The sequence below is a fragment of the Bufo gargarizans genome, chromosome 4 (genome assembly GCF_014858855.1).
Source record: "Bufo gargarizans isolate SCDJY-AF-19 chromosome 4, ASM1485885v1, whole genome shotgun sequence".
NCBI classification, from domain to species: Eukaryota; Metazoa; Chordata; class Amphibia; order Anura; family Bufonidae; genus Bufo; species Bufo gargarizans.
The window spans coordinates 452,205,845-452,223,338 of record NC_058083.1 but is presented as its reverse complement, the minus strand read 5'-3'; positions in this window follow the sequence as shown (position 1 = coordinate 452,223,338).

The window sequence follows — 17,494 nt, the reverse complement described above, 5'->3', positions numbered from 1 at the left end:
GTATGCAGCGATGCAAGACGAGATTTCTCCTCTGCAGTAGAAAAGATACGTTTGCTGAGGCTTATGAGCTGAGGGGCGGTGTTCATATGCTTTGGCAAAAACTTTGTATATAAAAAAAAAAATTAAAAAAAATTACGGCAATGATTTATTCATCCACATTGATTGATGTGAATGGAGAAATCGGGTTTGCCAGGGCATGCGACCTGAGTAGGTTTGGATGTTGGGCGGAGCTCCTATGTCCTGGCAGACACCTTTCCCCTCCATTATTTATTTTTTTGCACATTTTTTGGCAGAGATTTTTTCATCCACATTGATCGATGCAAATGATGAAATCTGTGCCGTTCATTTTTTCTTTCAGCCCAGAGGCTGAATGAAAAAATAAAATCTCATTACCCGTATGCTCAATATAAGTAGAATAGCAGAAACTCCTAATGCTGGCCATACATGTAATGATTGCGAAGACCCTCAAATGCCAGGGCAGTACAAACACCCCACAAATGACCGCATTTTGGAAAGAAGACACCCCAAGTTATTCGCTGAGGGGCATATTGAGTCCATGAAAGATTGAACTTTTTGTCACAAGTTAGCGGAAAAGGGAGACTTTGTGAGAAAAAACTAAAAAATATCAATTTCCGCTAACTTGTGCCCCAAAAATAATTATTCTACGAACTCGCCATGCCCCTCACTGAATACCTTGGGGTGTCTTCTTTCCAAAATTGGGTCACAGCACCTAGGCTGTAAAAAAGTGTCACACCTGTGGTATCGCCGTACTCAGGAGAAGTAGGGCAATGTGTTTTGGGGTGTCTTTTTACAAATACCCATGCTGGGTGAGAGAAATATCTCTGTAAAATGACAACTTTGTATAAAAAAAATGGGAAAAGTTGTCTTTTACAGAGATATTTCTCTCACCCAGCATGGGTATATGTAAAAATACACCCCAAAACACATTGCCCCACTTCTTTTGAGTACGGCGATACCACATGTGTGACACTTTTTTGCAGCCTAGATGCGCAAAAGGGCCAAAATTCCAATGAGTACCTTTACGATTTCACAGGGCATTTTTTACGCATTTGGATTCCAAACTACTTCTCACGCTTTAGGTCCCCTAAAATGCCAGGGCAGTATAAATACCCCACAAGTGACCCCATTTTGGAAAGAAGACACCCCAAGGTATTTCATGAGGGGAATGGCGAGTTCATGTAAAATTATTTTTTTTGGGCACAAGTTAGTGGAATATGAGACTTTGCAAGAAAAAAAAAAAAAATTTCCGCTAACTTGTGACAAAAAATGAAAACTTCCATAAACTCACTATGCCCATCAGTGAATACCTTAGGGTGTCTACTTTCCGAAATGGGGTCATTTGTGGGGTGTTTCTACTGTCTGGGCATTGTAGAACCTCAGGAAACATGACAGGTGCTCAGAAAGTCAAAGTGCGTAAATTCATTTTTTTGCACCATAGTTTGTAAACACTATAACTTTTACCCAAACCAATAAATATACACTTATTGCATTTTTTTTTTATCAAAGACATGTAGAACAATACATTTTGAGAAAAATTTATATAGAAATATAGTTTTATTTGAAAAATTTTACAACAGAAAATTAAAAATGTATTTTTTTTTGCAAAAATTTTGGTCATTTTCGATTAATATAAAAAAAGTAAAAATGTCAGCAGCAATGAAATACCACCAAATGAAGGCTCTATTAGTGAGAAGAAAAGGAGGTAAAATTCCTTTGGGTGGTAAGTTGTATGACCGAGCAATAAACCGTGAAAGTAGTGTAGTGCAGAATTGTAAAAAGTGGTCTGGTCATTAAGGGGGTTTAAGCTAGGGGAGCTGAGGTGGTTAAAGGGGTTGTCCCACGAAAAATATTCAGCACCTGGATCTGAATAATTCTGTAATTGCATGTAATAAAAAATTTAACATAGCCACTAAGTTATTCAATAAAATGTATATGTATAGTGCCACCTGATGTTTGGTTTTTCTTATTTCTTCAACCTTCTCACTGAGATGGCCGCACATGCTCAGTTTCATCTTTCAACTGACTCCTGAGCTGTGATAGGAAGACCATGGACACCTCCCTGAGCTGCAGCAGAAAAGACACTCCTCTTGAGCTTTCAGCTTGCAAGGAATGGAGAGAGCTCTGGATCCATGTGTGGTACAGGGCTTGTCCTGGCTTTGTTAGAAAGGGGTTGTCATGTACTATATGATGTCTGATTTCCATATTTTACATTAGTCATGGCATAACCCCTTTAATATTTAATATTAGAAAGTTACAGTTTTTTCAGTATTAACCGTATGTGTATGTAATTGCATGTAATTAAAAATTTAGTATAGCCAGTGAGCTCTTCGATAAAATGTATCTGTGTAGCGCCACTTGCTGTTTGTTCTTTTCCATATTTTTTGTTTGTCTCTCTGAGCTGGTCCTACATGCTCAGTTTAAATCTTCAACTGCCACAAGCCATATGAAAAAACAAAAAAGACCCAGGGCGTCCCAGAGGAGGGTGAAGGACAATGCCCACCCAATATGACTACAAAGGACACCCATGACTTGTAACTCAGTACAAGCTCTCGAGTGAAATGGAAAAAGAACAAGAAAATGGAGCTCATAGTGCCAAAAAGTAAAAATATGCTTTATTTGAACATAATTAAAATATGTACATAAATAGAAAGACAAGAAAATATTATGCTATTTAAAAACTGGGTAACTCAGCACACGGTCCTCCTTAGGTGAGTCTTTGCTCTTCTATCACCTGCACGGCATTTTGACTTTGGCGTTTACCACACCTGGTCTCCACTGTGCTTTGTTGTTTACTCCTCATATTGCACTTGCCAAACAAACCTTGGTTCATTGCCGTACAGGTCTGTTTGTTGACTGCTGACTCACCTATGTATTTTTGGTCCTTACCTTGTTATCTGGTCATAGGTTGGTCATTGTACCCAGTATCTTTCCTTGACCCATACATTGATATTTTATAATAGACCTGTGTGCCATCCCAGGGTGGCGCTCTTTCTCTGTTCCCATTCACTTTTTAAATGGCATAATATTTACTTGTCTTTCTATTTATGTACATATTTTAATTAAGTTCAAAGCATATTTTTACTTTTTGGTACTATGAGCACCATTTTCTTGCCACAAGCCATATGCTCTTTTAGAAGCTGTGGAAGTTACATGAAGAGAACTGCAGCAGAAAAGGACACGCCCCCTGAGCTGCCAGGCTGAAGATAATCTAGCAGAGCAATTGGAGCAATGAATGTGGAGATCTCTGGACCCATGTGCGGTACCAACCTGGTTTGTTAGAAAGGTATTGTCATGTATGCAAATGAGCTCACATCAGCCAAATTAGAGACTACTCTATAAGAAAGAGCAACCCATCTGTGAATTGGTTGGCTGCGGTAGGGATAACGATTCTCATTGACGAGACCATGGGAAAAAAGAATGCAAAATAACTCATGTCAGCCAAACCAGTAATCCATATTTATGCAGCATTTGGGGGTTTATTTCCCCTCATCAGTGCAGATCAGAGGTACCCTACTCTGTACTGATGAGGAGCACAACCCCCAAAACAGCTATATACAGATTGGTCTCTCTTCCCTTTGGAGGAGTCTCTGGTTTGGCTTTTTTTTCCCCATGGAGTATTCCCTGAAAATAATTGTCCATATGTAGTGCCCTAGAGGACTATTGCAAAGTTTTAACATTTTCTATTTGGGTTAATGTATCTTCTGTGCTTTAAGGTTATTCCAAGAAATAAACATATTAGCCCTAGTTGTGCCCTAGTACTCAGAAGGAGGAAATCTGGACTTGTCCTCTCTAATGGAGGAGAAGAGGAGTATAGCTCAAGCAGCCAGACAGAGAGGAGTTGCATGTTGTCTGTGCAGTGTGAGGCCCACTACATCCCTGCATGATTAGGAAAAGTCACCATACTCTGAGAAGGAAACAAGTACAGAATATACAGATTATTGAGGGCCAGTTTTAACCCCTTTAGGACACAGCCTTATTTCACCTTAAGGACCAGGCCATTTTTTGCAAATCTGACCAGTGTCACTTTAAGTGGTGATAACTTTAAAACGCTTTGACTTATCCAGGCCATTCTGAGAAAGTTTTTTCATCACATATTGTACTTCATGACACTGGTAAAATGAAGTACCAAATAATAATTTTTATTTATAAAAAAATACAAAATATACCAAAAATTAGTAAAAAAAATAGCAAATTTCCAAGTTTCAGTTTCTCTACTTCTAAAAAACATAGTAATACCTCCAAAAATAGTTATTACTTTACATTCCCCATATGTTACTTTAATGTTTGGATCATTTTGGGAATGATATTTTATTTTTTGGGGCTGTTACAAGGCTTAGAAGTTTAGAAGCAAATCTTGAAATTTTTATATTTTTTTTACTTTTACAAAGCAAGGGTTAACAGCCAAACAAAACTCAATATTTATTGCCCGGATTCTGTAGTTTACAGAAACACCTCATATGTGGTCTTAAACTGCTGTATGGGCACATGGTAGGGCGCAGAAGGAAAGGAATGCCATATAGTTTTTGGAAGGCAGATTTTGCTGGACTGTTTTTTTTGACACCATGTCCCATTTGAAGCCCCCCTGATGCACCCCTAGAGTAGAAACTCCATAAAAGTGACCCCATCTAAGAAACCACACCCCTCAAGGTATTAAAAACTGATTTTACAAATGTTGTTAACCCTTTAGGTGTTCCACAAAAGTTATTGGCAAATGGAGAAGAAATTTCAGAATTTAAATTTTTGGGCAAATTTTCAATTTTAATCCAATTTTTTCAGTAACAAAGCCACTTTACGACCAGTTTTGTTTGGCTGTTAACCACCTGTTAACAGCCAAACAAAACTGGTCGTAAAGTGGTCGTAAACTGCTGTACGGGCACACGGCAGGGAGCAGAAGGAAAGGAATGCCATACGGTTTTTGGAAAGCAGATTTTGCTGGACTGGTTTTTTTGACACCATGTCCCATTTGAAGCCCACTGATGCACCCCTAGAGTAAAAACTCCAAAAAAGTTACCCTATTTTAGAAACTACGGGATAGGGTGGAAGTTTTGTTGGTACTAGTTTACATATGATTTTTGGTTGCTCTATATTACACATTTTGTGAGGCAAGGTAACAAAAAATAGCTGTTTTGGCACCGTTTTAATTTTTTGTTATTTACAACATTCATCTGAAATGTTAGATCATGTGGTATTTTTATAGACCAGGTTTTCACTGACGCGGCGATACCTAATATGTATACTTTTTTTTATTTATGTAAGTTTTACACAATTATCATGTTTTAGTGTTTCCATAGTCTGAGAGCCATAATTTTTTAAATTTTTGGGCGATTACCTTGTGTAGGGTATGATTTTTGCGGGATGAGATTATGGTTTTATTGGCACTATTTTGGGGTGCGTTTGACTTTTTGATCGCTTGCTATTATACATTTTGTGATGTAAGGTGAAAAAAAATGGTTTATTTAGCACAGTTTTTATTTTAATTTTTTTACGGTGTTCATCTGAAGGGTTAGGTCATGTGATATTTTTATAGAGCCGGTCGATACGGACGCGGAGATACCTAATATGTATACTTTATTTTTTATTTATGTAAGTTTTACACAATAACAGCTTTTTTAAAACAAAAAAAATTATGTTTTAGTGTCTCCATATTCTGAGCCATAGTTTTTTAAATTTTTGGGCGATTGTCTCAGGTAGGGGCTCATTTTTTGCGGGATGAGGTGACGGTTAGATTAGTACTATTTTGGTGGGCAAACACCTTTTTGATCGCTTGCTGTTGTACTTTTTGTGATGTAAGGTGAAAAAAAATGGTTTATTTAGCACAGTTTTTATTTACATTTTTTTACGGTGTTCATCTGAAGGGTTAGGTCATGTGATATTTTTATAGAGCCAGTCGATACGGACGCGGAGATACCTAATATGTATACTTTATTTTTTATTTATGTAAGTTTTACACAATAACAGCTTTTTTAAAACAAAAAAAATTATGTTTTAGTGTCTCCATATTCTGAGCCATAGTTTTTTAAATTTTTGGGCGATTGTCTCAGGTAGGGGCTCATTTTTTGCAGGATGAGGTGACGGTTAGATTGGTACTATTTTGGTGGGCAAACACCTTTTTGATCGCTTGCTGTTGTACTTTTTGTGATGTAAGGTGACAAAAAATTGTTTATTTAGCACAGTTATTTTTTATTTTTTTACGGTGTTCATCTGAGGGGTTAGGTCATGTGATATGTTTATAGAGGCAGTCTATAAGGACACGGCGATACCTAATATGTATACTTTTTTTTCCTATTTTTTACCTTTTTTTTTACTTTATTTGGGGAAAATTACGTTCATGTTTATTTTTACTTCAAACGTAAATTTTTTTGGGGGGGGAAACAATTTTTTTCACTTTTTTGTTCACTTTATTTTTTGACCCACTTTGGGACTTGAACTTTTGGGGGTCTAATCCCTTTACAATGCATTCCAATACTTCTGTATTGGAATGCATTGGCTGTATGAGTAATACTGTGCGTATTACTCATACAGATTCCGGCCTGTGAGATCCAGGGGGCTGGATCTCACAGGCTCGTCACCGGAAGGCAGCGCAATGCCTTCCATGCCATTGGGTCCCCCCTACAGCCCCATGGGGACCCGATGGCACCTTCACCCGCCGCTACCGCAAAAAGCCGGAAACCGCAGGTCTGAATTGACCTGCGGTTTGCGGCGATCGCCAACATGGGGGGTTCACGGGAGCCCCCCCGCGCATTTAGCCGAGGTGCCTGCTCAATGATTTGAGCAGGCACCGGCTTCCGATCACCGCCCGCCGCGCAGCGGTGATCAGAAATACACAGGGCGTACAGGTACGCTCTGTGTCCTTAAGTACCAGGACATCAGGGCGTACCTGTACACCCTGTGTCCTGAAGAGGTTAAAAAAGTGGTGCAAAGGACAGACAGCAAGTCAGTGGCGGATCCAGAGCCTGGTCTCGGGAGGGGCACTTCCATATTGTTTTGTGGCGGCGGACAGAAAATAATGTGGTGCTTATAAAACAGACTATTTTATTTAACCTGTGTGAGCAGAAGAAATGCTCGGTCTATAACTAAGGGATATCAGGGTATATTATACAGGGGCTAATATAACTGAGGAGGGGTAGCAGGGTAAATTATACAAGGGGTAATATAACTGAGGAGGGCTATCAGGGGACATTATACAGGGGTAATATAACTGAGGGGTAGCAGGGGACATTATATAGTGGTTATATAACTGAGGAGAGGTATCAGGGTACATTATACAGGGGCAATATAACTGAGGAGGGCTATCAGCGGACATTATACAGGGGTAATATAACTGAGGAAAGGTATCAGGGTACATTATACAGGGGTAATATAACTGAGGAGGGCTATCGGGGGACATTATACAGGGGGTAATATAACTGAGGGATATCAGAGGACATTATACAGGGGTAATATAACTGAGGAGGGGTAGCAGGTTAAATTATACAGGGGGTAATATAACTGAGGAGGGCTATCAGGGGACATTATACAGGGGTAATATAACTGAGGGATATCAGAGGACATTATACAGGGGTAATATAACTGAGGAGAGGTATCAGGGTACATTATACAGGGGGTAATATAACTGAGGGGTATCAGGGTACATTATACAGGGGTAATATAACTGAGGAGGAGTGCTACAGGGGACATTATACAGGGGTAATATAACTGAGGGGTAGCAGGAGACATTATACAGTGGTAATATAACTGAGGAGAGGTATCAGGGTACATTATACAGGGGTAATATAACTGAGGAAAGGTATCAGGGTACATTATACAGTGGTAATATAACTGAGGGGTATCAGGGTACATTATACAGGGGTATTATAACTGAGGAGGGCTATCAGGGGACATTATACAGGGGTAATATAACTGAGGAGGGCTATCAGGGACATTATACAGGGGTAATAAAAGTTAGATTACCCCTGTATAATGTTCCCTGATAGCTCTCCTCAATTATATTACCACTGCATAATGTCCCCTGATATCCCTCAGTTATATTACCACTGTATAATGTACCCTAATACCCCTCAGTTATATAACTGAGGGTATCAGTGTACATTATACAGGGGGGTGACATAACTAAGCTGAGGAGGGGTGCAGGGTACATACTTTATATGCATAGTGCGTACTGTATATAACTTATAGGGTCTCAGTCAGGCCACGATGAAGTCGCCACCCTCACCTCACTTAGCAGGTGTGCAGGCTGTCACGCAGTAGCTTTAGGCAGGCTCTTCTTCCTTCCTCTGCTGCCCAGACGGGACCACTTCCTCTCCTGTCCTGGCTGCGCTGCCTCCGCTCCAGCTCCGCCCCCCATGTACAGTGAATTTAGCCGGCACTCGCAGCACAGGTATTGTAATTTACAGTGCAGGACGTGATGGGCGCGGCCAGCATTAGGGCAGGGGAATCAGCAAAACTATATTCTCGGATTCTCGGGGGGGCAATAGCTAGAACTGACTGGGCCCCACAGAAATTTTTTGTACGAACCCCCCCTCCCCCCCCCCCCCCAGTGGGTTCACATCACACATCATTCAGAATAATGATCCCCAGTGGCCCCCCACACAGTTTAATGACCCCGCAGTGGCCCTTCATTCAGAATAATGACCCCAGTGGCCCCAGAGGTAAATACTGTATGGAGGCAGCACTGGGGTCATTATACTGTGTAAGTGGTCCTCACTAGCTAGAACTGACTGGGCCCCACAGAAATTTTTTGTACGAAACCCTAGAGCTTCGGTTAGTGAATGAAATGACCACAGCTCCCTGCACTCCAGCAATGAGCGCTTCCATCTGTATTGATGGAAGTGCTCATAGCAGCGCAGTGGGCCCCTCCAGGAGCAGTGAGCCCCGGAACTTGCCCAGGTATGCCGGGTGCTGACGCCGGCCCTGCTGCCAACCATTCAACCATCAAGGGAACCCCAACAACCACCAGATGTGAGTCCCCAAAAAGGTTAAGGGGCACTCTGAGTAAAGAAAGGTTGCACCCTCCATTTATTGCACAGCCCCAGGGAGTGCTAGAGTAAGAACAGCTACCATGAACCACTACTACTCCTATCTGTGCCACCACTACCACTCCCTTCCTCCTCATAGCACTCCCCAGCAGCGCATTGCTGAACATACACCAGCTAATCTCTTCAATAAGAATCAAAACCTTAACCAAAAGCTTAAAAAGAAGTTGAAATGTAGAGACATAAAGGTTTCTCAATTTTTTTTTTGCTGAAATTTGTTTTTCTGTGTATTCACCTTTTGGGGTACACATGACAATGGGTATAGCTGCTGCCACTAGGTGTTACTAAGAAAAAAAAATGTTTGCTCCTTTTGCCAGCTATACCCCCTTCTGCCTGGAGAGAGCTAACCGTTTGCGCATTAACATTAGGAGCAATAGGAGCAATAACCAAAAATCTAAATAGAAAGAACCACACATGGGTCAGAACCTGGAAACTGTTGACCCAACCAGCAAACCACAAAAGAGACACACACCCAATGAAGGAAGAAAAAAAAGCAATAAGATTGGGTGGGAGCTGTGTCGCCCAATGAACTCAGCAAGAAATAAATTTTACAGGTGAGCACACAAAAAACACAATTTTATTGCTCATGTGATTGGGGGACACAGGACCATGGGACTTTCCAAAGCAGTCCATGGGGAGAGATAGAACTAGAAACTCAGTAGGGGAGAGTCCCAACCATGGATTCCGCAGGCTGCAGTACCTTACGACCCCAAAGGTATGCACCTGGTAGAATCTCGCAAATGTGTGCTGAGAAGACCATGTAGCCGCTTTACACAGTAGAAGAGCTGATGCGTGGTGATGTACAGCCCAAGAGGCACCCACCTCCCTAGTCGAATGGGCTGTGACATAGAGAGGCGGTGTCTTGTCCTTATCATGATAGGTCTCTGAAATGATAGCCACCTAGCAATGGCTTTGGATTTTGCCAAACTCTTGCACAGGCCACCCGGAATTACAATCAAAGAGTCCGTACGGTGAAAAAGTGCTCACTAGGACAAGTAAATCTGGAGTACCCAAACAAAGTCCAGGTGGTAAAAAGCATGTTTTCGAGGATGGGACAGAAAGGAGAGAGAATAAAGTTCTCATAGGTATGGAAGGCGGAGACCACTTTAGGGAGTAGCAGTGGTGTATCTTGGTTTTGTGCTGCCCTAGGCGAGACTAAACTCAGGCACCCCCCTAATATAAATTTGACCCACTCCTTCCTGTCAAGGCCAAACCCCTTCCTCTGTAAACCCCATCCGTTCCTCTTTAGGCTCCACCCTTTACTGTTAGAGCTAGCTATAGTACAGTATTAACTAGGGGTGCACCGAAATTTCGGCGGCCGAAAATATCGGCCGAGAATGCACCTAATCTGTTTCTGCCGATATTTTTACATATCGGCCGGAAATAGCGGGGAGGAGCTGGGGGCCGGTGCGTTCACTGTGCTCCGGCCCCCAGCTCCAGTAGTTATAAAATGTTGTACAATTAATAAGCATTCTATTCATTTGGCCCCCCTCTGCAGTATTACATTCAATACAGCCACATCCTACTCACAGGGCTGTGCTGGCCGGCCGGGCAGACGAGCGGCAGCATCACGACTGACGTCACATGCCTGCGCCGCCTCCTTCATTCAGAAAGTAGGCCGGGCACATGACGTCAGTTGTGATGCTGCCGCTCCTCTGCCCGGCCGGCCAGCATTAAGATGACAGCCCTGTGAGTATGATGTGGCTGTATTGAATGTAATACTGCAGAGGGGGGCCAAATGAATAGATTTCTTATTAATTGTACAACATTTTATAACTACTGGAGCTGGGGGCCGGAGAACAGTGAACGCACCGGCCCCCAGCTCCTCCTCCCAGTTCCTACAATGGGGGCTGTGGATGGCACTGTTATGGGGTGGGGGTCTGTGGATGGCACTGTTATGGGGTGGGTGGGGGTCTGTGGATGGCACTGTTATGGGGTGGGTGGGGGTCTGTGGATGGCACTGTTATGGGGTGGGTGGGGGTCTGTGGATGGCACTGTTATGGGGTGGGTGGGGGTCTGTGGATGGCACTGTTATGAGGTGGGGGGGTCTGTGGATGGCACTGTTATGAGGTGGGGGGGGGTCTGTGGATGGCACTGTTATGGGGTGGGTGGGGGTCTGTGGATGGCACTGTTATGGGGTGGGTGGGGGTCTGTGGATGGCACTGTTATGGGGTGGGTGGGGGTCTGTGGATGGCACTGTTATGAGGTGGGGGGGTCTGTGGATGGCACTGTTATGGGGTGGGGGGTCTTTTAAAAGTATTTGGGCAAAAAGGCAGTTTCGGTTTCGGTTAAGGGGTATCCTGAATTTTCGGTTTCGGTTTCGGACCAGAATTTTCATTTCGGTGCACCCCTAGTATTAACCCCTCCCTAATTCTCCCCCCTCTAACCACGGTAACCGTGTGCAGGATCCGTTCTGCACTTGGAGGAGATAAGGCTCACCCTAGCATTGCCGGCCCGTGACTCCACCTCCGTGTGACGTCACAACGGCAACGTGCGGACGCAAAAGGCAGGGGAGGTCGGGAGGAAGTCAGGAGGAGGAGGAAGTAAGTCTTTCAACTCCTTCACTATGCGGCGCCGGCGATGCCGCTCGCATAGTGAAGGATTGGATCCAACAAGGGGCAAAAAAAATATTTAGCATATTGTGTAACTATCGCTAAGCAAACAAGGCATTTTGCTGCCCCATTGGCAAGTGCCGCCCTAGGCAAATGCCTTGTTTGCCTTGTGATAGATACACCCCTGGGGAGTAGCAAAGGTAAAGGGCAGAGGACCACTTAACCTGGTGAAGTACAAGAAACGGGGCCCTGCAGGAATGAGCTGCCAATTCAGACATTTGTCTAATAGAGGTGATAGCAATCAAGAAGGCAACTTTCCAGGAAAGAAGACAAAGTGAAATTTTACCAAGGGGTTCGAAGGGGACAGATTGAAAAGTTTCATGGACCAAGTTCAAGTCCCATGATGGATTTGTGGATAATATGTGGGAGCAAAGTGAGACATTCCTTAGAGAAGGTCTTATGGAGTCTTTGGATGCCAGGGATGTTGGAAAAGAATTGAGAGGGCTGAGACAAGGCCTTTGAGAGAACTGAGGGTGGGTACCAAGTCTAGCCTGTGATGCAAAAATGAGAGACTTTTGAAGAGGAGAAAAAGGATTTCAACACCCTATGGTATATTTTAGCTGAGGCAGGATTCCTGGCTTTTATCATAGTGTGTATCTCTCAGAAAAACCGTGGAGCCTCAGGATACTGGACTGAATAACCTCAACCTCGCTCTACCTGGGCTTGCTGTACTAAGTGGGCTTGTGAATAAGTGGAGTTTAAAGAACCAAAGTTTAAGACAAGGAGCAAGAAACTAAGGTTTGATAGATTTTCCTTGTGTGTTGTTGGCTTGATTCTAGCTAGTCCTCCAACTACAGCAGACAGGGTCTAATTCTAACTCATCTTTACTGTTTTCCTTCTTTACTGTTCATCCCCATTTAAACATGTTCTCCATGGACAATGCTACTAAGTGTTTGTCCTGTGTAATGTATGCGTGCCTTGAAGAGCCGATCAAGGGTGAATACATTTGCACTAGATGCAATCATGTTGCATATTTGGAAGCCCAGATCTTGGATCTAAATAAGCAGTTTGAAATACTTAGGGGCATTGCAAAACTGGAGAGAGACTTAGATCTCACTGTGCAGGCACTGACTGGGGTCAGTGAAATAGAGGTGGGAGGAGGAGGGCAAGATCAGGATTATCAGGTCAGCAGTTGGGTTAATGTAGGAAGAAGGGGTAGAGGGAAAAGTGCCAAGGAGGCTAGTCCTGAGCTGGAACGCCCTAGTAAATATGCCTGTTTGGCTGATATTAGGGATGAAAGCCCAGGGCCAGCAACACTGCAGCAGGGCGTTTCTCTTAGCAACCAGGAGGATGACCGCTGCAGAAAGGATGGGAAAAGGAGTGCAGCAAAGGTTAGACAGATGCTGGTGGTAGGGTACTCTATTATTAGGAGGACAGACAGGGTCATCTGTCGCCGAGACTGTATGCCTTCTCGGTTTTAGAAACCATGGGAATGGGGGAAGCCTTTATCACTGCTTCAAGGGCTTTATACTCCAAACCTTCAGCAAAAGTGTTCTTAAATGGTGCCTTATCGTCACCCTTTTATTTAACAAATGGCACCCGCCAAGGGTGCACCCTTTCACCTTTGATCTTCATCTTAGCTATAGAGCCCCTTGCTCAGGCAATCAGATTACACCCAGAAGTCTCAGGTATCCATATTGGGGACAGACAGCACGGCATATCCTTATATGCAGATGACGTACTGTACTTCTGACCCTATCTTCTCCGCATAAAGCTTTACCAACCGCACTTTTTCTTTAATCAAAGAATATGGTCACTTATCTTACTACAAGGTGAATGAGACTAAATCTCAAATGCTCCAACTTTAAACCCCAGCCCATACACTCTACTCCCTTAAACAACACTTCCCCTTTGACTGGTGACAGGATCACATACAATATCTAGAAGTAGTCATTCCACCATCAATACCACGGTTATACCAACTTAACTATGTTCCATTACTAGAAACGATCAAACAGCATATTGCTTCATATGAAAAATATTAACTATCTTGGGTAGGGCGAATTGCAACTTTTCAAATGTTAACCTTACCAAAACTTTTGTTCTTTTTTAGGATGGTCCCTATTAGGGTTCCCAATGTATTTTTTAGGAAGGCACAAGGCCTGCTCAACAACTTTGTGTGGGCAGGGAGTAAACCGAGGATCGCCGCAGGCATAATAACAAAAGCTAAAACCAAAGGTGGACTGGGCCTCCCAAACCTACTGGATTACTTTTTAGCAACCCATACCCAGGCCCTAAAGAATTGGTTGATGCAAGAGTCCAAATCTCCATGGGCACAAACTGAATCAGATCTAACATTCAATACAATCCTCAAAACCCTTCTTATAAATAGTATTAGTGCTTCCCCATTTGAAATGCCTCCTTTACCAGCTATACTAAGCGCCTCAATACACCAGTGGCGTACTTTCCATCATAATAGCAAACACCAACCCATCTATCTGCTGAACACATCTACTCTCCAACTTCTAGAATTACATCTTCCAGAAACAAACCTGGTTAAGTGGCGATCCCTGGGAGTCCAAAGTATTAACCTGCTATATAAAGATGGGATTATCAAGTCATTTGCAGACCTTCAGCAAGAGTTTGGGATCCCCAGGGTAGACTTCTTTAAATACTTGCAAGTACGACACTTGCTACAATCCAAATCTCCATATCAGGTGATTGCCAATAAAGAGATTATTGAGCTGTGGTCCACTCCAACTCAACCTCTCAGCAAATCAGACATCAAGCCATTTTACTTGGCCCTGGGGTCAAAAGCAACCTTTTCTAAAACCGTCCCTCTTAGGGAATGCGATAAGGAGCTACAAACGACCATTACTGAAACAGAGTGGGCAGATACCTTCAAATTTATCACAGCTACTTTTCGTAGCACCACTCTGTATGAAGCAGCAATTAAAACCTGCCTAAGATGGTACTATACCTCTGATAAACTTAGCAGAATTTACCCAGGTGCCACTCATCTTTGTTGGAGAGGTTGCGGTTGCAGAGGTTCCATCCTACACGTGCTGTGGTCATGCCCGCAAGTGTTTTCTTTATGGGCAGACATATTTAAAACAGCGTCTAACTACTGTGGTTTTACCATTGATATATCTCCCTGCAGAGCTCTCTTTTTCATGGATATGCACTCCATACCACCCCGTAGCCAAATTCCAGTAGCCCATTTACTCTTAGCAACGAAAGTGGCAATCACTAGATGTTGGAAGTCATTTTGAGAAAATATTTTATCCAAACTGCCTATTTGAGAAAAATTGAGAAAATGATGGCCTATAAAGACCATAAAGTAGATACATTTATGCATCAATGGAAAACATGGATGACAGCCACATCCCCAAATACTACAGTACTACAGAATATATCATTCTAATCGCCGCCAAGACTATTGTTCTGTTTTATTCTGTTTTAAATAGTTACCTAAGTTAAATATTGCTTGATTTCTCCCATGTCATGTCTGCCTTCAATTTTAATACTTAGCTCCAACATAACATCATTTGTGAGGATCCAATACTGTACTATTGATTGTATGTCATGACAAATGGAAAGCTTTGTTACTTTTATAATGTACTTCGAAAAATTTCAATAAAAATGATTAAAATTAAAATAAAATCTGTAAAAAGGAGATAAAATTTGCAAAAATATAAAACCAACAACAGGTGGCAAAAGAGAGCAAAACAAATCCCCAAAAATTATTTAAATATATAAATGCTAAAAAACCAAGGTCCAAGCAAGTAGGTCTCCTAAAAAATTGTAACGGGGCCCCCCTTAGCTCTGTATATACAAAAGAAGAGAAAGGAGCTGATATCTGTGGTGCTGGGGCTGTTAGTACATCCAGTGATATACTCAATTAGCTAACTGTAGATATGGTACAAGATAAGTTAAATAAGGTAAATGTGAACAAGGCTCTGGGTCCGGATGGATTACACCCAAGAAAGCTTAAAGAGCTCAGTTCAGTCATTGTTGTGCCCGTTTATAATTTTTTAAGATTCTCTAGGTACTGGTACAATGCTAAGTGATTGGCACAAGGCAAATGTGTTGCCCATATTCAAGAAAGGATCTAGGATGGTCCTTCACAGATAATTATAGACCTATAGGCTTGGAAAGTATAGATTGTAATTGGATTGAAAACTGGCTGTAGGACCGTGTCCAGAGAATTGTGGTCAATGATTCCTATTCAGAATGGTCCTGGGTTAGATAACTTGTGTACCCTAAGGTTCAGTGCTGGGCCCTCTATTATATAATTTATTTATTAATAATATCGAGGACGGGATAATAGCACCATTTCTATTTTTGCAGATGATACTAAGCTATGTAGTACTGTACAGTCTATGGAAGATGTCCATAAACTACTAGATGACTTGAACACTCTGAGTGATCGAGCATCAACTTGGCAAATGAGGTTCAATGTGGATAAATGTAAAGTAATGCATTTTGGTAGTAATAATCTCCGTGCTTCATATTTCCTAGGTGATGTAACACTGGGAAAGTCACATATAGAGAAGGATTTCGGTGTCCTTGTAGATGGTAGATTAAATTACAGCATACAATGTCAATCAGCTGCTTCTAAGGCCACCAGGATATTGTCATGCATTAAACGAGGCATGGACTCGCGGGGCAAGGATGTAATACTCTCACTTTACAAAGCGCTGGTGCGGCCTCATCTGGAATATGCAGTTCAGTTCAGGGCACCAGTCCATGGAAAGGACGCACTGCAGCAGGAAAAAGTACAGAGGAGAGCGACTAAACTGATAAGGGGCATGGAGGGTCTTAGTTATAAAGAAAGAATAAAAGGATTTAATTTATTTAGTCTTGAGAAGAGACGTCTAAGGGGGAGGGGGGACATGATTAACCTATACAAATATATAAATGGGCCATACAAAAAATAGGGTATAAAACTGTTCCATGTAAAATGCCCTCAAAAGACAAGGGGGCACTTCCTCCGACTGGAGAAGAAAAAGTTCAGTCTCCAGAAGCGTCAAAGCTTCTTTACTGTAAGAACTGTGAATCTGTGGAATAGACTTCCTCGGGACGTGGTCACAGCAGGAACAGTGGACAGTTTTAAAAAGGGTTTAGATGAATTCTTAAAAGTAAATAACATTAATGCTTATGAAAACGTGTAGAAATCTGAGTCTCACTTCCTTCTGGGATTCGCGTCCCCACCTATCCCTTGGTTGAACTTGATGGACTTATGTCTTTTTTCAACCGTATCAACTATGTAACTATGTAACTTTGTGACCCACACCGGAGAAAATACAGGGCAAAGAACAGAGCCCCTGCTTCGAATGCAGACTAAGCAAAGAATTGCAAAGTGACGATTCACTCTACAATGAAAGGAGGCTCCATCAGCAACTGGAATAGTGATGTGTTTGACAAAATTAGCCACTGGTGGGTCAAACTTTAGAGCGACGAACCATTTGAAGACCTAATCCGCTGTAAAGGGATAGAGGAGGGCTAGCTGCTTTGGGAAGGTAAAGCGACGGTCCCATCCCTTAGCAAGGACGATACAGAAATTGTCATGCAGAGGTAATACCTTAGAAACATGCCAGGATCAAAAAAAGGAGACACCCTAGTTGGCTAGTAGAGGGGGTAGCATCCTGGATATGAAAAGTGTCACGAATTACGGTGACTATGTTGTCCACCAACGAGTCGGAGTCCAGTTGTTCACCCTCAGACTGAATCTCACTTTGAAAGGAAATGTCAGATTGACCCTCTGGTGGAGGGGGGCAAACTGAGCAACCTGAAGAGGAGGAAAGATGTCCTGTTGAGGCCCATTTATATGATTGTCTGTCCAAGGGGTGGTCTACCAATGAGGAGGTCGGAGCGGGTGTGCCTGAT